Source organism: Rattus norvegicus, chromosome 15 (genome assembly GCF_021556685.1).
Source record: "Rattus norvegicus strain SHRSP/BbbUtx chromosome 15, alternate assembly SHRSP_T2T, whole genome shotgun sequence".
NCBI lineage: Eukaryota > Metazoa > Chordata > Mammalia > Rodentia > Muridae > Rattus > Rattus norvegicus.
In genome coordinates this window covers 94,345,197-94,368,589 of record NC_141548.1, presented here as the reverse complement: position 1 = coordinate 94,368,589, position 23,393 = coordinate 94,345,197, and the positions used below count along the sequence as shown (strand labels likewise).

Sequence of the window (23,393 nt, the reverse complement as noted above, 5' to 3'; positions counted from 1 at the left end):
CTCTCATACAGAAACAGAACCAGTCATACACCCATGTGCATATGCCTCTGGAGTTCAAGCTGGTAAACTAATAAATTTCCTGGAGTTACATAGGGTATATAGGTGAAGTTTACATATAGGGAAAGGAAGAACTCATGAGTCTTTGTATTACAAAAAGCCTACGCTAGCACAAATGATGACTCATGAAGTCTGGAATTCTGGAACTAACTAATGAAATCCAGGAGTTTATCAGGTTTTTCTTCCAGGAAATAAAACTTGTCTTAGGCTCTTTCAGACAGCTAAACTAACATTTGTCTCCTTAATTGTTCTTACAAGACCATTCAGAAGGAGGGACTTTTTTGTATCAACCTTTGAGAGATTCCTACCTATGAACCAGCTAAGAAATTAGAATATAACAGCAAGTGTGAAAGTACAAGATAACCATGGTACAATCCCCAGACTCAAGGAATCTAAGTCACAATGAGGGCTCAAGGGGAGAGATTTAAGTCTCATTGATAAGGAAAATAGAATGGACATCAGGAGAAGATGAAGGGAGGGCACTGATTCCGAGAGGCAGTGGGGAGGAGAACAGTTGATCAAAGAGGGATGATAGATAGAATACTGGCAGAGAAAATAGGAATCTTTTGGGGCACTTCTCTGAGACAACGAAAACTCCCAATTTCTATGTGGTTGACTCTTGCTAAGTCTCCTAGCAAATGGAGCTAGGGATCTTGAAAAGACCATCTCCTGTAATTAGAAAAGACTTCCAGTGGAGGGATTGGAAACAACCCAGGTACAAGACCTTCAACACACAATTTATCTTAACTGCAAGATATGCAGGGGTAAAGATAGAAATAGAAACCGAGGGAATGGTTGACCAGTGATTGGCCCAGCTTCAAACCCGCACAAAAAGAGAGAGAACCTACCCCTTACATTATTAATGTATTCTGCTGTACTTGCAGATAAAAACCTAGAATAACTCTCATCTGAGAGGCTATGATTAGATGTAAAGTAAATAAGTAAATAAATTAATGGAAAGCCACTCATATCACTACGACTTACCTACCAAAAAGGCTATACACTACAATAACAAAGCAAATAAGCCATTAGGTTCCTTCCTATTTATTTATTTATTTATTTATTTATTTATTTATTTATTTATATTTTATTTTACTTTATTCTTTGAGACAGGATTTCTGTATGTATCCCTGACTATTTGAGAACTTGATCTGCAAACCAGGTTGGCCTTAAAGTCATAGGATCTGTTTGCCTTTCCTTTCCCAGTGTTGGGATTAAAGTTGTGTTTCGTCCTCATCCACTATCTGGCAACCATTCATTTGTTAAATCAGTGAAGTAGGAAATGCACCTTGAAATAACTGAACCAATGACATGAAAGACCGTTACAATGAAAGCATTAGAACACTGCATTGCTTTAAGAAATTAGACTGAGCTCAGGAAGTCTACTGGAAGAGTTAGGGGAAGAATTGGGTAAGTAGGAGGAAATAGGGACTCCACAAGAAGACCAACAGTGTCATCTATCCTGGACCCTTTGGGTTCCCAGAGATTGAACCACCAACAAAAGAGCATATATGGGGTGTACATAGGCCCCTCTCCACCTCCAGGGTCACACACATTTGTAACAGATGTACAGCGTGCTCTTTTTCAGCTCACCCAACAAAAGAGCGGGCTCTTCCTCTGACTCTGTTGCCTGACGGTTGATCCTGTTCCCCTAATTGGGCTGCCTTGATTGGCCTCAAACGGAGAAGGCATACCTAGTCCTGTAGTGATTTGAGGGGCTAGGGTGAGTTGGTAACTATTGGGGAATCTTCTCACTCTCAAATGTGAAGGGGAGAGGTGAGATGAGGGGATATGTGAGGGGAGACTGGAAAAAGATTGGGGGCTGTGATTGGGATGTAAAGTAAATAAGTATATAAATGAATGAAAAAATAAAGGAAATTGAAGAAGACTTTAGAAGATAGAAAGACTTCCTGTGACCATGGATCAGAATGATTAATATCGTGAGAATGCCTTACCACAAAAGCAATCTGCATAGCTAATGTAATACTCATCAAAATTCTAATCTTATTCATCACAGTAATTAAATATCTTAAAATTCGTATGAAATCAGGTAGGACTTTACATGTTCAAAGAAATCCTGAATAAAAAAATAATAAATATAATATTATACCTAATTTCAAGTTATGCTGCAGAACCATAGTTTCAAAAACTGCATAGTACTAAAAATGCCATAAAGATAATAGAAAAAATAAAAATACAGACAAAAGCAAGTGAAGCTACAGACACCAGTTTTTAAATATTAACAATATTTATTTGTTCATTATAAATTGGAAATATTTATAAATAACAGTGGCTATAAAATGTATAAAATTATTTCTATAAATAATTGAGCATATAAAAGTAAACATAATTATAACAATTTTCTATAAATCGCTTTCTCTTCCTTACCCAGTGTGTCCAGGCACCCACAAATGAGTGCATACTATAGATGTGGATTATGTAGTTCAATCTCTATGGTAGGCCATACTTCCCTATGTTCCTTCAAAGGTTTAGCGCTTGGTCCACTCTTTGATATTAGTCTCTCTCTTCAATGCACCTCTGACCCTTATCCCTGGTGAGTTCCACATTTTGGTAGAGGATGCATATAATTGTATAGTGTCACAGCTTCCTCTCGCTAACCCACTCTTCAACAGTGATATTGTCTTCCCTTCTACTTAAGCCCCTTTCTTTATGACTGGATCCTGAAATAACTCAATACTGTCATGTACCCCCAAACCTTCATCCAATTGTGTCCCTTAATTTTATCTTAATATTGTTTCCAAAATACCTCAGAGACAAAAGGAATCTTGACTAAGAATATATTTCCTCTTGTTCTCACATTATAGTGAATGTGAGATTGTTCTATAGTTCATTGTATCCCTTAATTTTCCATGAGTGTACATATTTTTGTTTGATTACTCAGATTTTTACCTTCTATTCCTTAGTCTACCTTGACATGAGAGTAGGTTGGTTCTTGTCTCCTTGAAAAATTGCACTGAATACAAACTTTTAGAAGCTTTAATCACTACACTTAAAGAAATGGCTCTCGTTAAACAGTGAATATTCTAGGTGAGATATACACACTCTTAACAAAGGGAACCAGCATGTACCAAAACTCTTCCGCTGTATTAGGGCATACTGCTCTGTCAATCGAGTATTCCATGCCACCTGCTGCAGTACCAGATACTGTATAGCCTACTTTATTTTTATAAACCAAAATCAGATTGCCTACTGTAAAAGGAGATATTATGTCTTTTTAAGTTACAAGAATATCTATTTTGTAGACATACATTATATGTATTTCATGTATGTGAGAATTGCTTACATATAAAAATTCTGAATTGTGTGTTAAAAGATATACTTTTAGGATATCAATGAAGGAAAATATATTCAGAATTCACTTTGAGCAGATTGTTTTTGTGGGACAAAGGATTCAGGTATATGAAAAAAGAAATAGAGAAGCAACCTTTACTAAGAGGTACCAGGAAGAAGATAGTGTAGAGAGATAGGAATGGGCAAGGTCAGAAAAACAAAACAGCCCCACGGCTTAAAAAAAAAAAAAAAAAAGAAAACCAAACACAATCAAAGCCAAACAACCAAATAAACAAAAGCCCTGACCTCAAGTACAATGAGGACTTTATGTCATCACAGGAAAGGATGGGAGGTTTCTTGATGAAGAACTATTAATTTCAGTTAATGAAGAAGGAATTTCCTTATGAAGAAGGAATTAATGTCAACCTTAAGATAATGTTAGATAACAAAATGCTCTTAGACTCATGCTTTCTTTGGATTTTTCTTCCTGTGATATATTTTACTCTTGAGAAAATATATACCTTGGCAATTTGATACAGAGAGTGGGTTTTTGGCAGGATCCAATTAGAGATAGCAAAACAGGATCTTCAGCAGATGGTATTAGAAACGCTGGGTATCTGCAGTGTAGAAGAAATAAACTAGATTCTCACAGCAAATGCAGTCCTAAATAGATCAAAGGCCTAAAGGTAAGACCCAGAATTCTGAAGCTATTAGGTGAAAACAAAGATAAAGAAAAAGGTAAATCATCTCTGACGAAGACTTCACCCAGGACGCTGTGTCAACAATTGACAGAGGGGTTTAGAAAACAAAACATCCTGTGCAAGAAGAGAGAAAATGGAACCAAGAGAAATCGTACGGAATTAAGTGATGTCATCAACAGCACAGACTTATATATTGATCATAATAAATTCAAAATCTTAAACTACAAATAAAATTATTAAATATGGTTGTGACAAGAACAGACATCTCTCAAAAATTAAGCAGAAATGGCCAATGGCATTCCCCTTCCCTGGGGTGTCAAGTCTCTACAGTATTAGGTACATCTTCTCCCACTGAGGAATGACAAGTGAGTCCTCTGCTACATATGTGCCAGGGGCCATGGACTAGCTGATGTATGCTCTTTGGTTGGTAGCTTAGTCTCTGAGCTTCCAGGGACCCAGGTTAATTGACACTGTTGGTCTTCCTATGAGATTACCATTCCCTTCAGCTCCTTCAATACTTTCCCTAACTCTTCCATAAGGATCCCAGACCTCAGTCAAATGCTTGACTGTAAGTATCAGTCAGCTCCTGGTAAAGTCTCCCAGAGTACAGTCATTCTAGGCTTCTGTCTGCAAGCACAACAGATATTATCAGCAATAGTGCCATGGTTTGGTGCCTGCCCATGGGCTCGATCCCAAGTTGGGCCTGTCAATGGATGGTCTTTCCTTCCGTCTCTGCTCCATCTTTTCCTGTATTTCTTTTATGCAGGAACAATTCTGTGTCAAAAAATTTGAAGTTGGGTCTGTGACTCCATCCTTCCACAGGGGGTCCTGTGGTTGGTCCTATCTACTGGAGGTGGTCTCTAGGGTTGCCTTTTAATAATAAAATATTTACCTATCTTAAGTCTGAGTTACTTTGAAGGGGTAGTTTGTCTACCTGTCTGAGTTGCCCTGAAGCCAGAAACTACAGTCTCCAGCCTTTAGCACTTCATCCTAAAACAGCTGTAGCTTAAACAAAGGGTTGATTGCTAGGGCTTCTTTCTCTTGGCCAGAAACACTCTCTACACGAGCTGAGTTGTGCAGCTAAGCTAGGTATCTAACAAGAGAGGAATGAGTAGACAAAAGGTTATGTGAATATGATGTGATGAACTAAACTAGGTCATTTGCAGGTGAAACTGTGTGTAATCACATTCACCCAGTTTTGAAAGGATAGATATTGTGTTTTCTCCTATTTTCAGCTCCTATGCTATACCTAGATACATATATTTTACATGTATACATGATAAGAAAATAAAAAATGAATGGATAAATATAAAACAATAGATATTTATGTAAGTGATATAATGAATACCTTGCATAAACCCAAGTTTTTAAAGCTTATTATATAGAGTTACATGGCTAATTATTGCGTTATAAGACTTTTTAAAAAAATAAAATGTGTCATGAAAGAGTATGTCTTCTTAACATTTTTTAAAATGAAGCCAGGAGGAAAAATTGATCATATAGTTCTTTGTTGTAGACAGCAAGAAACATCAGTCTAAGAAAATAATGCGACTAATTGGCAATTCAGTCAACAAGAATTATTATTGGAACATGACTGAAGTCTACAGTCTGAAATTGTTGAATTTATATCTGACTTGAACTTAATAACTATATTGTTCTTGTAAACACATCAAGAGAATGTTTTCTATTAATATGTAGTAATATTTCCTGTTTCCTGCTGCATGATTAGCCTTCATTTAGCAGTCAGTCTAGTACTGAAAATACAGAAGCTTACTTCACAGAGAAGTAGTCCTGGCCATGATGTCAGTGCTAGTGAAGCACTGAATACTGATCTTGAGTTCAGGCAAGTTACATAAAATGTGCTTCTGCTTCCTTCAGGTTGAGCAATAAGCACTTCTTGATGCATTATGTATAGTAAGGAAGTTGGTTTATGGTACAGGACCTTGGTATACAGTACAGCTGGCTGTCATATTATTGTGCTTTTTCTACAACTTGGCATTGCCAAATTGAGTTTAAAGGCAATTTCATCTAGGTACAATATTAGTGCAGTGGTTACACCTTGTCGAGCAAGTCTCTACTTTATTTCATTAAACTTGCAACAAGATATGACTGTTGGTGGCTTTTCTGTCTCTGCGTCACTGGGTAGAACTGTGAGCGTTAGTCAGAAGGGATGGAGTTTCTAAGTCAGCAGCAGCTTCTTCCTTGCTGTTTTCTAGGGTTCAAGTATGTGTGGTTTTACCATCAAATTCTTGAAGACAAGAGAGTAATTGAAGCATTATTTTGGCAGTGTCCATGTTACCCTATTGAGCAACTTAAAAAACAAAACAAAACAAAACAAAACAAAAACAAGTAACCCACGTTCTGCACTGGGATTATTTATCTGATAGCCTTCACTTCCTGGGGGAAGGTATTGTGCTCCACAAGAACAAGACAGAATTTCAGAATAAATAGCAAAGCCCTTTTATACATGTTTTTTGTCTATATTTTGGGAATATTTTACAGTAGATTTTCATATGCCGTTTTCAAATGTGTTCAGTTATAATCACTTCTCCCATGACTCTCTCTTATACCCCCTTACCTCCTCCACCCTTTTACATCCTCCCTTACCCATTATTAACCTTACCTACCTGCGCTATAGCAAATGTCCATTGAAAATCCAATGCCTCACTACCCACTATTCCTCTTTCTATAACTCTGAGTTCTAAATATTTGAAATAGTTAGATGCTTCAGAATTACTATGTTATATTTAGTCCACTTTCTATTTTTGAATATCAAGAGGGGAAAACTATCTGGTGTGTTGACAACACATTTTAATTCCAACACTCAAGAAGCAGAGGCTAGCCGAACTCTTGGTTTGAGCCCATATCTGCACATTGAATTCCAGGAAAGCCATGATTACTTTATGATATTCTGTCTCTAAAATCAGATTAGAGGAGGCCAATTTCAGGTTTTATATTTTCTTTACAATGTAGAAGCATCCTTTGAATTTTGTATTTTAGAAGATATTTTGTTCTTCCTGCCTATAAATTGTGAAAAATTAGTGCTTAACACTTTTTCTAAAAAAAAAAATGGTTAGTATACTCGAGCCATTCCACAGCTTTGAATTTGTGCTTCTACTGTTATATATTTAAGCTATAGATGAGTGAATTATTACCTTTAAAATTTATCTTCTTCCTGAGTTCCTTAAACGAGGAATCCTTTAATCTATTTTATATTTCAAGAGAAGTTCTAGGCTCTGTAAATGGTTTACTGTATAAAGAATTTGCCATACACATGGAACGTTTGAACCACAAAACCTACATAAAGCTAGATATCATAGCATTGATTTTTAATCCCAGTACGCTGACAAATGATGTGGGGCATGGAGGTGAGAGAATTTCCAAAAGTCAATGGAGCAGGTAATTAGGAATAGTTAGCAGTGAACAAAAAGATACTGTGTCAAAAAACAAAGTGGAAGACAAGGACTGATTGCTGAAATAGTTTTCTGATGACTATATGTACTCTGGCAAGCATGAGTTCAGGTTTACATGATCCACACATGCATGCACACACACACTTTTATTGGAAATATGTTATTGTAGATAAGAGATAAAAAATGATCAGTAAATTGTTGTTAGGCATAAGTGGAAACAGTTCCCTAACTGGACTTCTTACATGAATTCAATTGGTAATTGTTTCCTCAATAAATACAACAAAATGTTATGTAGCTTTTTAAAAGATGCAAGTCAGAGTAGTATTTAATCTTTTCAAGAGTGCACTATAACTCAATTCTAAAATTAATTAAATCATAGACTCCATTTGTTACAATGCTTTGTTCACTTGTAGTTTCCATAATTCTGTTTTTTTTTTTTTTCCGGAGCTGGGGACCGAACCCAGGGCCTTGCGGTTGCTAGGCAAGCGCTCTACCACTGAGCTAAATCCCCAACCCCCATAATTCTGTATTATGAATAGATTCATGTTAAGGAAGATATCTATGCTATTTCCATACACTCCACTATCAAATTTATGGAATCTTAATAAAGTTTTAAAATTTGTTGTATATTAGTTATAATTTGTAATATTATTTTGAATAAAAAGAAGGTTGATAACTAAAATTATAACAATAACATTTTGTGTGATAGTGCATATTTAAGAACTTTTTTCTTAAAACTAAGTCTGCTTATTCCTGACTAATGAGAAACAGGCATAGCAAAACTATTATATAACATAAGTAAATTAACAAGTTTGCTGTATTTACTATAGGTTTATCTTTAACTATATTGTACTATGTGAAGAGAAATCAATATAATTTCAAGAAAAATATCAATATTATTGGCTTGAGACTTCTATGTAATAGACCACTATACACCTACCTGGTTTGGGTTTGAAACATACATATTTTGATTCTTACTGTCTGGTTACCTTGGAGAAGCTGTGCTTCAGGCTTTGACTTTATCCAGCTAAGGTTGGACTCAGTTCCCTGACAAATGAATGTGGAATAAATGAAAGTTTCAAAGGTTCTCTACTTACATGGCACAAACTACATGTAGCATACCTCATAGCATCTCAACGAGAGATCAGTTTGGACCACACAGAAGAGAGCCATGCTATAGTGGCCACACAAAGACTATTGTTTCTGATGTTCTTGTCCTCTTTACCCCCATGTACTTAGACACTTTAATAATACTCAACTATTTCTAAAGTCATTCTGCTAGGGAAATAATTCTATGGAAGAGGGATACAAGTATCTAGGTATATAAGAATAATTAATTCTATTCTAGTCTGATATGTTGCTATAAAATACACTCTGTATGTATACTTGTAATACGTTTTTGCTTGATCAATGTGGTTATTGTCTTTATGAAAAAAAAATCATCAGAGAAAATTGCTTTAGCTTTCAGAAGCCTGTTACTATGCTATAAGGAAGCTTGCCTTCTTTTGAGAAACCCAGTCTTTCTTCTTGGACAAAGAGGATTCCTCCTCCTCCACCTCCTCCTCTTCCTCTTCCCCCTCCTCTTCCTCTTCCTCCTCTTCCTCTTCCTCCTCCTCTTCCTCTTCCTCCACTTCCTCCTCCTCCTCCTCTTCCTATTCCTCCTCTTCCTCTTCCTCTTCCTCCTCCTCTTCCTAGTCCTCCTCTTCCTCTTCCCCCTCCTCTTCCTCTTCCTCCTCTTCCTCTTCCTCCTCCTCTTCCTCTTCCTCCTCTTCCTCTTCCTCCTCCTCTTCCTCCTCCTCTTCTTCTTCCTCCTCTTCCTTTTCCTCCTCTTCCTCCTCCTCTTCCTCTTCTTCCTCTTCCTCCCCTTCCTCCTTCTTTACTTCCCTCTCGGGCTTCTCATAGACTGGATCCTCTCAGAGAGCAGCATGAGCTTTCTTAAACATCTCCATTACATTCGGAGTTATGTTGTTCTTGATTTACTGAGAGAACTATTTCTTATATGCATCTTCATCTTCCTCCATTAGGTAGCACACATAGGCTGCCACATTCTGAGCCATGTTTTGCTTCTGTCGCACCTTTGCATTGAACTCCTTGCTTTTAGCATCATAACCAGGGAATCGTTTGGTACTATGAGGGATAGACGAGCCTCCATCCACAGCTCCCTTCAGGACCCCAAAAACTTTATTGCCAGTTGTAGTTCGGACAAGACCTGCACCCAAATAGCAAAGGAAGGGACCAGACTGACCATCAGTGCTTTCCACATTGTCATCTACATTCACCTCCATTTTGCCTTCATAGATCTTATCCATGCCAAACCTATTGAGAAGCCTGTGGGCCAGCAGCAGGCCAGCACAATAGGCTGTAGCATAATTTGTCAACTTTCACACCGTATTTTGGAAGTTCATGTGCATATGCTGCATAGACATCATATCCCCTTCTCTACAGGCATATGCAATCTGGCAGATGATGTCTCTGTTAGTTACATGAACTATCATCCTATATTTGGGCTTATTTTTGTACTTTGTGTTGTACTTATTTTTGTCCTGGATCACCAGTCGTTTCTGTGCTTAGTAGTCAGTTTTACCCTCTTGCTGCCTTATAAATCTCTAGGTATCTTTTAAAGTAGGCCTTATTCTTGACAACTTTCACGAACTCCATCTTGCAGAACAGAGACCCATAATCGCTGCTCCATGCTGAACTGCAGAGTCAGCCATGCTAAGGGGGCAAAGACCTGATTTGTGTATGCATGAGCAGTATGTACCACCCAATTCTTCCTTCCTTCCTTCCTTCCTTCCTTCCTTCCTTCCTTCCTTCCCTTCTTTTGAGCTTTCTTTTTATTGAACATTTTTTATTTACATTACAAATGTTATTCCCTTCCCCGATTTCCTGTCCATAAGCCCCCTATTCCATTGTCCCTCCCCCATCTTCTATGAGGGTGTTTCCCCTTCCCAACCACCCACTCCTCCCTGCCCTGACATTCCCATACACTGAGGAGGGGTTCCAGCCTTGGCAGGACCAAGGGCTTATCCTCCCATTGGTGCCCAACAAGGCCATCCTCTGCTACCTATGCATCTGGAGCCATGGGTCTGTCCATTTATAGTCTTTGGGTAGTGGTTTAGTCCCTGGGAGCTCTGGTTGGTTGGTATTGTTCTTATGGGGTTGCAAGCCCCTTCAGCTCCTTCAAACCTTTCTCTAATTCCTCCAATGGGGATTCCGTTCTCAGCTCCATGGCTTGCTGCGAGCATTTACACAATACTAGTTAGTGTTTCAGTGTCATAGACGTAAGCTGGAAACCCATGTCCTGGTTCTTACATTGCTTGGAGTTTGCTCTTCTTGATGCAGAGAACTTTACTAAGCAAAACACTGATAATACGGTGATGAAAGAGAGCAAATGAACCAGTACCATTAACTTAATGACTCTGAGCACAATGAAGTTGAGTCACAGTTTTGAGTGGTCTATGGCCTCTCATGAGCCATGAATAAATGACTTCACTTGGTGAAGAAGCTATGAAGGTTTAAAGAGCTACATTTATCAAAAAAGTGAATTTGAAATACCAACAGTCTTTTGCTCCCATACAATTTTATATGCTCATGAGGATAAATTTGGAGAAAATTACTTTCTTGGCCATTGAGACATACTTTAGCCCACTGGCCACCAGTGTAAAATAGGTAGTACTTGCCTCTCATTTTCAGATCTAAGACTTTCATAGTTTGTCTTAATGAAAATAAGGATTCTTTCTATTGTACAAGTGGCTCAAATATGTTGTGAATTTCTACATATGATTACTGAATTCCATATTTCTAACATATTTTACATTCTTAGTATACCCAAGATACAATTCCACGTGAAGCACAAGAAGAAGGATGACTGAAGTGTCTATTCTTCAGACTTTCTTAGAAGGGGAAATGAAAATACTCATAGGAAGAAATATGGAGACAAAATGTGGAGGAGAGACTGAAGGAAAGGCCATCCAAAGGCTGCCCCACCTGGGGAGATCCATCCCATATGCAGTCACCAAACCCAGACAATATGGCAGATGTCGAGAGGAGCATGCTGACAGTACCCTGATATAGCTGTCTCCTGAGAGGCTCTGCCAGACACTGAATAATACAGAGTTAAATGCTTGTGGCCAACCATTTAACTGAGAAGGGAATCCCTAATGGAGGAGTTACAGAAAGGACTGAAGGAGCTGAAGGATTTGCAACCCATAAGAAGAACCACAATATCAACCAACTACACCCCCCAGAGCTCCCAAGGAGTACACAGTGATGGACGTATGGCTCCATCTGCATATGTAACAGAGGATGGCCTTGTCAGGCATCAATGGGGAGGAGAGTCCTGTGAAGGCTCTCGACGCCCCAGTGTAGGGGAATGCCAGGGCAGGAAGGCAGGAGGGAGTGGGTAGGTGGGAAGGGGAACACCTTCATAGAAGCAGGGGGAGGGGAGATGGGATAGTGGGTTTCTGGAGGGGAAACCGGGAAATGGTATAACATTTAAAATGAATAAAATTGTTTCTAAAAAATAGAAAGATATTAGATATGAAAGAGATGAGCCCCTCTTCTACAGTGTGATCAATAAACATCTCCTCCAGTGTTTCATTATTTATAAAAAGAAAATTTCATGTATCTCATCTATGTATCTCCTGTATGTACAATGTATCTCATCTATTCCATGCTTTGTCCTTCACTCCCTCCCTCCCTCCTTCTTAAGAACATCTATCAAATATCTCTTCTAGCTACACGTACTCTATATTTTCTTGTGAATGAATGAATCCTTTTAATCCCCTGGGTACAATATTGCTGTCCTTCTGGGCATGACTATGGGGTTATCCACTGGGCCATAGGCAACCCAGTAATGAACAAACTCCTAAAAAAACAAAAAAAAAACAAACAAAAAAAACCTCTTCTTTTCCCAGGACCATTAATGTTCCAACAGCTCCCTCCCTTTCAACATTATGCTTTTTTATCTGGTTGATCATTCTCAGGTTTTGTGTAATCAACCACAGTACAAGAGGCATATCATTTCAGAGGACAGAATTTCACTGTGTTTCTCCCCATAATCCAGCTCTCACATTCTCTCTTTGAAGGACAAAAGGTTGATATAAATGTCCACCCTCCATCGCTAAACAGTAACAGTTGCTTTTTCTCAGTATTTTAACAGCAATGTATCTCTGAATTAAAAGTATTTTCTAATATAAGAAACTTCTCTGAATAAAGGTAGGAGTGGTAAAAATTTATGGAAAATATATAGTCCACATATATTCATGAAGCCATTTGATAGGACCATTTAGAAAATATCAATAGACTTTCCCCTAGAAACTTTGATTTTTGAACGATTTGAGCAATGTTAAGCTACCAGGCATGGATTCATTTTGTATAATTACAAGCCAATGAAGAGAGTGGTTGGTTATCCTTTTAAACATTATTGTCACTATTATTCCCATGTGAACACTGCCCCCAGGTTGGTATTATAGCATGCAGGGTTCAATGTTGCATAAATCAATTAATGTCGTTCCTCACTAAGTAGCCTGCTTAGCACCTCTTAGCACTGTAAAATTTAGACAGCAGGGTGAGTCTGCTGGACCTTTAAAGAATGGATTTCTTTTGTATGCACCTTCAGCAATAGGTGTTTTTACACTTAGAATGGACAACACAGAACAGTGCCAATACATGGTTTGATTTTCAATGCCTCTGGGGTCTCTTTTGCAATAACACTTATGAAGACAACTTGTGCCTGGCACTGAGATTTTGATCTAATAAACATGCCATTTAGGTCCAGGTATTTACTGTACCTATTCACTAATGGTGGGATACCTCTGCTCAAAAATCTGTTTTTAAAATGTTACATTTTTAACGAGCTTACCAATTGCTGTAATTGGTGTGTTCAAATGACACATACACTTTGAGACAGTGCCTTATTCTTGTTTCCTCGCCAGTCTGTGTTTTTCTCCCTCTGTCTTTTATCACGACTACAGATACTTTTGCTTAAAAATAATCTGAAGCATAATTTGCCTACTGAACCCACCTAAGTCCTCTCACAAAGCCTTTGATTTTATTTTTGTCATAATGGTGTATTTTATGACACAATTCTGGGTTTGATCTGGTTCTATATGCTGAATTTTTCTGGCCCCAACTTTCATTTAGATAGAAAAAATGTATCTTTCTTCTCATTTTCTCCTTTATGTTTATGAACTACACTGCTCCTAGTTGAGTGCATTTCGTCATCTTGTCGTGACTTTCCAAATAAGGATCTTATTACTAACATTTTGCTAGAGAATTTTTGATGAAAAGAAAACCAGAATCTATTTGATGCATTGGCAAACTTCCTAGTGAAATAATAATTCCATCCGAAGTTCCTTATGGGTACATTAGAAGCCTCTTTTCAGCTTTCTGAAAAGACTTTCTAATGACATTGAAATCTCATCTCATTTCATCAGTTATTTCTTTCAGTTTCTGTCAGATTTTTGTCCAAATATCACTATATAAAAGATATCATTCAATAAGGAGTGATTCTTCCCACCAGTAATCTCAAAACTCATGGATGCAGAAGGATCAAGAGTTCACTGCCTCCTCCTGTGGCTACATATTGAGCCTGTAGGTAGCCTGATCTACTTGTGAGCCTGACTCAGAGATGGTGACTAAATGGGTCTCTTTAAATAATAAATATTGATTGTTTCACTCATTCGTGTGAGTGTGATCTAAAGCTCACCAATGGACTTGTTTTGTTACTAGCCTTTGATAATGCAGGCTCAGCTAGTGCCAAAGGCAGTGGGAGTTTCTCTGAAAATGCCTTAGTGTATGCATATCTCCTTCAGAAATGGAAAACTTTTTGTTAGTTACAAAATCAAACTTCCCTACCTCCCAGCACCATTACTTGTGAAAATCATGATTCTATTTGGATTATGAACCCAGCAGTAATGATGGCTCAAGACAACACTTTCCCCATTGGATACATTCTCTCATCTCTTTGTCTTAGTAATGACATGTAATTTGAAGTACTTTCACATCAGCTTAATCACAAGCATAATCTTATTTTTTTTCTTAAAAACTAATAAAGTAGAAATAATGATCACATGGCTTTTAAAAATATGACTTTATTCAGAGTTTGAATTTTCTTTCTTGCTGTACTTTACCATGTATTCTAAATGGTGCTTTCTTGACATACTTTCTCTGACTTTGGCTACAGAAACTGGTGACTTGCTAATATTTAAGTGCCTGAGGCAATTTAAATGTTAGACTATTATTATCTGGATACGTTGTATTACATCAATTATATTGTTACAAGAAATGCAGAGTATACATATCATGTATTTCTTAGTTTTCTAATTACAAATCATTGTAGGGTTTGTTTGTTTGTTTTTGATATTCTTGTTTGGTTGTAATGAAAAGACATTTAATGATATTCTGATGTACTTGCTATACTCATAACTTAGTCTCTAGCCCAATTGTCATCAGACTTCACACGGCAACTGATGGAAGCAGAGGCAGAGATCCACAGTCAGAAGAGGGGAGGAAGTATTGTAGGAGGTAAAGGTCTCATGGACCCCACAATAAAATCCACAGAAACAACTAACCATGGGCCATATGGGCTCACTGAGACTGAACCACCAACCAGGGAGCCTGCATGGGCATAACCTAGCCCTCCACACATATGTTACAGTGTGTAGCTTGGTCTTCTTTTGGAACTCCTAAGAGTGGAAGCAGGAACTGTCTGATTCTATCGCTTGCCTTTGGGACACTCTCCTCATTCTGGGTTGTTGTGTCTAGCCTTAATAGGAGAGGAGGTAATTTGTCTTATCGCAATGTAATATGAGATGTCAGGTATCTAATCTAGTGTAGGCAGGTGTCTACACTTTCCTGAAGAGAATTGAAGGAGGAGTAGGTAAGGCTGTAGGAGTAGGGACTGGGAAGGGAGGAGGGAGAGGAAACTGTAGTAAGAATATAAAATTAATGACTTAGTTAAATAAAGTAAAAATGTGAAATTATGCAACCCTCCCCCCAAAATATTCTTATTGTGGTTCCTCCTTCTCTATTCCCCAAGCTTAACCTCACCTATTCATGCATCCAGACCCACTCCCTTTCTGTCTCTCATTAAAAAATAAACAGGCACACTATATTCTCAGAAGCATGTAGGCTAACACTTCCCCTCCCATACAATCCCAGTCTCGCGCCCAATTCTGCAACAGATCACCTTCTCCAGTGCATTCTACAGATCTTCCTCTCCTATACTGATTCATCCCAGCCCATGCAATTTATTTGCATTTCTGACAGTACAGACTTTACATTTAAGTTTGCATTTTTATTATTAATATGTATTATTAAGAATAGGTTTAATAGGAACTGAGACAAATCGTTCAGTTACAGTAAACCACTATGGGTTATTATCCAGTTGCCTTAATTAAAACTACTCAGTGCATTCAACTCACTCACATGTTCAGGAATGATTAGGGAATTATTAACATTGAATGATATTTCTGTAGAAAGTGATTTATTAACCATTATAATAAAATGGAATTCTCACACTGGATGTATTCCATAATCATGCATGTCTAGTTCACACTCTCACAACAAAAGTTTGTTGCCACCAAAATCTCTCTCTCTCTCTCTCTCTCTGTCTCTCTCTCTGTCTCTCTCTCTCTCTCTCTCACACACACACACACACACACACACACATACACACACACACACACACATACACACACACACACACATACACACACACACCAACACACATAAACACATAGAGAAACATACCTTTATAAAATCTCTTCCTGGTACAGGCTGCAGGGAACAGGTAGTCAAACAACCCAAAAACATAACATATCACTTTTATTGTAGTAAATAAGCACATTTATGCTACTAAAGGTACATGTTATACTATTTGTAATAATTTACTTCTTTGTAAGAAGTTCTGCCTGATGTCTCTTATTGAGGAAATTTATGGCATGGTCAATTCACTGAACACATAATAATATTCATGAAATGAGAATTCTATATCTGGGTTTGCATCATATCCACTAAAACAATCCCATTTTATGGAAATGGTTTCCTATGGCATATCTCAACATTAATACTTTTCTGTACTTAACACCATAGAATTTACGGGAAATGAGGTCTCAAAGTTTTCAGAAATAAATGACTTCCATCATTCTAGTTGGAAGCAAAGTTATTTGGAAAAACAAAAGAAGAAGACTTTCTAAGAACCATCCTGGAGGAAAATCAAATCAACACAGAATAAATATAAACATTTAAGAAATAACCTCAAACATTAATAAGATATCAATGGAATCTTGGATTTCCAACATGGTGATGCTGGTTCAAATTTAAGACAAATAGGTATCTGCTCAATTTTAAAATTTTTATACATTTTATGCAATAAATACATAATTAAGTAAATAAAGTCAAAGGTAATTTTATACACAGAGAAATGCCTACGTTTTCATGAGAAAAATCATTAATACTCAGCATTATTTGAATTAAAGTGATCGAACTACATTTCTCTTCTAAATACTTGATTTTAAATTACATTCATAAGTTAGAAAACCGTATTTCTTTACGCTAGTCCTGCTCCATGCAATGTTTAAATACGAAGATATTTTGCATACGGTTTAATTCAGATCACATATACGTGGACATTTACTATTTGCTTACTGTACAACATTGAACTACATCCTTGTAGATTATGAGATCTTCAATGTGTTACTATGGTTAATGGGCATGCTATTGTACAGTGATATGCTTGAGCCTTTGGTACTCTGTGCATATTGTTTACACCGACCTCTTACCACACTGCCCTGTTCTCACTCCTCACAATCTACAGTGGTCATTCACTGCTCTACTGACATCAACGTCTCATAATGCAGATGAATAAGATCAGCTGGTATTTGTTATACACACACACACAAACACACACACATACATACACACAGATACATAAAGATATACACAGATACACACACATACACACAGATACACACACAGATACACACACACACACTCACACATACACATACACACACATACACATATATACACACATACACACACATACACACATATACACAATACACACATACACACACATATACACATATACACACATACACACACATACACACACACATACATACACACATACACACACATACACACATACACACACATACACACACATACACACATATACACATATATACACATACACACACTCATACACACATACACGCACACACTCATACACACACACACAAACACACAAACACAAACATATACACACACATACACACACACACTCTTACATTAAATGTTAAAGAAAAATTGTGTATTTTGAGTCACACAAGTATCCCAAGGAAGTAGGATCACGATTAGGAAGAGTGGGATTTGTTCTAACTAGATTCTCTCTCAAACAACAAGAAAACAGAGTTAAGGGACGTACCTCATTAGAGCTCTCAGATACCAATATATCTAAGTACAGATCATTAGGCAGAACTGTTGTGGTAAAAATTATAAAGGCATTTTCTGTCAACTCCCATGCATTGGACCCACTCACTCCAGCAGCTACTCTGCCATGTGGTCTGCAAGCCGCCCACTCCTGGCTGCTGCATGGTCCCCTAGGTGATAGTTATCTCCCACCTAGCACACACACACATACACACATCTTGTTCTGTGGGCCCTGCTTGTTCTCACTCTGAGCAGGCAATAAAACCAGATCCTCACGCCCCAACTCCCTCTCAGCCAGTTCTTTCACACACTGTCCTCTTTAGCCTTGTAGAGTCAAAGTCCCAGAATCTTGTAATTTAGCAATTAGATTTACATGTTAAATTCTCAATCCACAATTCATCCACACAATAAATTCACTGCCAATTGATAAAAGATATAAACCACCACCTAGACAAGATAAAATCTATCTAGTTCACCTAAAATCTGAACCAGCCTCCTCCAGACTCCATCTTGATCTCCTCCTTCCTCTTCTCTCCGGCCTTACAAAAGCTTAGTCCCCACCCCACTCTCTACTGTCCAATCATGCATTGCCTTGACATCAACCTACACAGAACATAGACATTTTGACCTCTTTTATATAATCTCCCATGTACATAAGTCCTATTTTAATTTCTTCTTAGAATTTATCCTTTCTCCCTTTAAAAATCATTCCCCTGAAATCTGAGCATTATACATTGTCAAATATTCGATGTTATCTTTTTATATGACAGAATCTGACCATGGATGTGTGACTGTGTTTTAAATCTTCTCAGCTGGGTTCTGCTATGGTGCCTCATCTTCCTTGACTGCTTGAAGACAAGAGTAAAATAAATTCCCTTGAATCATTCTCTGAAGGTGTTTGTGATGGTGAACAAAATCTGACTAATACACTCTCTATCAAAATATGTAGGCTATAAAGATACACACCTTTCTCTTTATTATTGACACAGAGGCCTACTTTATGACTGGCATAGAACTCACTTGGAAACACATGCTAGCCTCAAACTAATGGAAATCCTTCTAATCTCTTGGTCTGGTTTTGTTATTTAGAAATTACATATTTGTAATTCTAAATCTTCCAATATTTGTCAATATCACATACTTGTTTTATTTCCCTAATCTGTCTGCTTTAAATTTGAAAAGAATCCATACCTATATCACTTTTTTTAAAGAGTTGAAGGACACACACACACACACACACACACACACACACACACACATACGTGATGTCCTTTCCCTATCTGTACTCTCAAGTCTTCATAAAATAGTGACAATTAAAAGAAATGCTAACCTCAACAAGACTTCCAGGAAATCTCTGCCTTCAAATTCGGAATCAGAAAACCGCCTCTCTGTGCCCTAATGGCATCCCTTTGTGCAACCAGATGGCTGCACCTTCAACCATCACAGTAAGCACAGAGGGAGAATTTTATATATCAGTGTGCACTTAGATGAAACCCAAAGAAAGCTACTTGGATTCCTTGAGTGTTCTATATGAGTGTCCCAAGTCCTGTCTCCAGAGGTACTTTGCTCATTTTGACTTGTCTGCCAAATGTATACCCTATGCAGTAAGCTCACTCACACTGATAATTGATGCAAACAAACACATTCATCCAAGCAGTGCTAACCCCTCCAATTAACGTGACCTGGACAGAAATACACACCCTTATCTGCTGTGAAAGTAGACTACGCCCTGTTCTGTTGCTTACTGTCCAGTAAGGAGAGAGAGGAGCCCTGGTCTTAGCACTGTGGGGAAAACACTGCGCAGATTCCTTGATCAGTTTCATTGTAGATCCATGACATCTTATGTCAATTCTCACCCTTCTCCCTGTGCAAACGTGATTGCCTGCTAATAAATCACACAGGCACACATATTTCTTCTGCTCGCCAGCATCCAAAGTTATTCTTGATACCTGTTTTTCCAGTATATCCGATACTACATGTCACATAATAGAAGACTTTGTATCTTTTGTCTTCCTGATTCAGATTGTAATCTTCCGAAGGGAAAGGGTTTTTGTTTTGTTTTGGTTTACTTTGTCTTGTGTATTTCTCAGTCCATAATATTTTGATTAGTCTTTCAAAGATAGTTTGCATTTGTTTTAAATCAGTCGAATGACTAAATAGATGAGATGGGACGTCTCCAGAGATGGCATGCTGTCTGTTTATCTTATCCCAGAAAAGCCCAACATTTATAAGGAAACTGATGTTTTTACATGCACAAACCATGCTTTCAGACTATACAGAGTACCAACATAGACCAAGACATTATCAGATTTGCTCTCGATCTACTGATTAATTATGTCCTCCCATCACATATGACAGCAATGATTGTGATGATGTCATGTTAATACAGAGTCTCAGATAGAACCCCTGTAGCTCTCCTTACTGCTTCTCAGTGTTTAGAGATGGTCAGAGTCACATTCCAACCTTTGTTTTTTACTTTAATGTACAGTTTGTTCTTATGACTAAATTTTAAGTTGGTGTAACATTGGCATTTTCACCTGAATACATTCTTATGAACATCTGTGCTGATATAATCTCTATTAATTTATTAGAAATGAAGACCTCTAGGATGATAAGAGAGTAACATTTTATTTACAGTATCTCTTTAGTATTTCCTTATGTTTCTGTATACTAATATAGTAAATATTTTTTCTAATATTCAGTTTGCTCAGGTGCTAAAATAATTTGTACATTTAACTCAATGAAGATTTTCAAGGCATGCTAAGTGTTAGCATTTTTTTTTCTGTCCTGAATAGTTTGTGTACACCATTTATTTCTGTCTGCATATATATGTTCTGTCATGCATAGAACAGAAGTAATGTTAGGGTCTATATTTCAGATACTCCAAAGTATCCATTCATTGGCCAAATTTATCTCTGCCAACAACTCAGAAGTTTTGTGTTCATCTGTCTTTCCTTCTCTCTCTCTCTCTCTCTCTCTCTCTCTCTCTCTCTCTCTCTCTCTCTCTCTCTCTCTTTCTGTCTCAATTTAATAACCTGATCATTTTTCAACCACTTTACCTTGGCATCATTGACAAACATTAGTCATTTTTTTCTCTCACACCCAGGCTGTTCATGAAACACATTTAAAAAGGGGGGCTATTTCTTCCTGTTCCTGTCCTTAAAAGCTGCCACTTCCTCTCTGTTATTGCAGCCAAAAACCTCAGCCCAATATCATCTATAACAACATGTTCTTTTATCAAAATTCATCCTTTGGTTAATATACATGAATTGGCAAAGTTGGTGTTCCAAGCTAGGCAAATGTATATTGTCCTTTAACATACTTCTGAGTCAACTGTTGTTGAATTCATAAATACTTAGGTTAGCTACCTCCTTGAAAATAATGAAAACTACTTCTAAATGTCTCTGTGTTCATTTCTTATTTCATAATTGTTTTCAGTATCAGAACGTGTTTCTTGTATAAAAATATTTGCATGCAGGTATTCAAAAATAGACAAGTTTTATATTTTGCAATCAAGAAAAGTTAGGATATTATGTTTTAAAACTCCTGGATTACAGCAGCCAATGGTAAATTTTGTATGGGTCTAATATAAGGTTATCTTCTTTTAGAGCAATAAACCTCTAGAGCCAATGTTCTCAGAGGAAGGTCTGGCTACATTGTTGTAATTTTGTTGTAGAAGGCAAAGAAACCGTATGGTCAAATTGAAAAATATCAGCTCAGCCAAAAAATATAAAATAAGATAAAATAAAATAAAATCATCAGCCAGTTAAGCTCATGACAATGCCCAGCTTTCATGAGACCAGAATCCATACATTATGAATGTTCACAGACGGGATGAACTGTATTAATTAAGACAACATGCATATACCGAAATACAATTTTCCACTCTCAGTGTGGCTTCTGAAAGTTCCCTCAACATAATCCCCATTTATCAGAAAACATGAAAAGCAAAATTTGTCTTCATTCTCCCAAAATATAATGCTTTTGCTGTTTTTTCTTTTTCTTTTTTTATATTTTTTGATATTTTTTGTATTTACATTTCAAATATTATCCCCTTTCCCTCCTCTCCCATACCCTCTCATTTCTCCCCCTGCTTCTATGAGGATGATCCCATTTCCACCCACCCACTCCAACCTCAACATTCCCCTATGCTGGGGAAAGGAGCCTTCACAGGACCAAGGGCTTTTCCTCCCACTGATGCTGGACAATGCCATCCTCTGCCACATATGTGGCTGGGGTCATGGGTCCTTCCATGTGTACTCATTGGTTGGTGGTTTAGTTCCTGGAAACTCTGGTGGGGTTTGGTTGGTTCATATTGTTGTTCTTAACATTATGCTTTCGCTTTTAGTTTGAAACAAGACTCTGGGGACATCTGTCTGAGAGTGGGGTCGTGGCATCAGATAACCTGGATGTAAGCATCCTAAAATGAGAAAAATGAGTGATGAGAGGTGGCTACTGTTTGTCAGTACATTGTATGGAATTGCCAATCTGTGTTTATTAAGATGTAAATTTCAGTGTCCTCTGCTTGAAAGTCTACATGGGTAGAAAGAATCAGTGACTTGCTGTATTAGGTACAGTGCTATGTGGAAGAAATGTTGACTGTTTAGAACCCCAAACTGAAATAAAGGTCAGAAAACTATTAAAAGACGCAAAGATTCCTCTTCCTCAGTTGCATTATAATATAATCAAAGTAAAATGCAACGATTGGGGAGATAGATCAGGGGATAAACATGAATATCAATTGAGTGGAGATCCAGCGTCCTAGTAGAAAAACAAACATCCAAGTGAAGTATGACCATGTGAGAAATTCCATTGGAGAAAGAAACTCTTATTGAATTTGTTTTTCAGCTATTTGGGGAGGCTGCCTGGAGAGTGTGCTCTAGGAATGTGTCTCTCTCCACTCCTGTGTGGGAAGACTGAAAAAGTCATTCCAGTGACCTGCTCAAATTGGTATCCAGCTCCAGCGTAGGTGCCAATGCCTGACACTATTATTGAGGTTGTGCTGTGCTCACAAACAGGAGCCTAGTATGACTGGCCTTCAAGAGCCCCAACAAGCATTGCACACACAGATTTTTACACACAAGCAATGGACAGAAGCCAGGGACTCCTGTTGTTGAATTAGGGAAAGGCTAGAAAAAACTGAGGAGGAAGGTAATCCTATAGGAAGAGCAGCAGTTTCAACTAACCTGGATCCTTGTGATCTCTCACACACTGAGCCACCAACTAGGCAGCGTACAGAAGGTGGTCTAAGGCCAACGGATACATATTCAGCAGAGGACTGCCTGTTCTGACCTCAATGAGAGAAGATGCACCCTAAACTTTGAGAGACTTGAGACCCCAGGGAGTGAAGAGGTCTGACTGGGTGGAGGTGGGGATAAACTTTTGGAGAAGAGGGAGGAGGAATTGGATGAGGAACAGTCTGAAGGCAGAACAGGGGGCAGATATCGACTGGATTGTAAAAGATAAAGACAATTTAAAAAGATTAAAAAGT

The 23,393-nt window shown here is 37.8% G+C and overlaps 1 long non-coding RNA gene and 1 pseudogene across 6 annotated transcripts in view; one reads left to right on the top strand and one right to left on the bottom strand.

Annotated features, from left to right (window-relative positions):
* Positions 1 to 23,393, top strand: part of LOC148001128 (uncharacterized) — a 250,734-nt gene that overhangs the window by 141,582 nt on the left and 85,759 nt on the right. The window lies entirely within an intron of this gene.
* On the bottom strand, positions 8,920 to 10,129 carry Rpl5-ps10 (ribosomal protein L5, pseudogene 10; annotated as a pseudogene).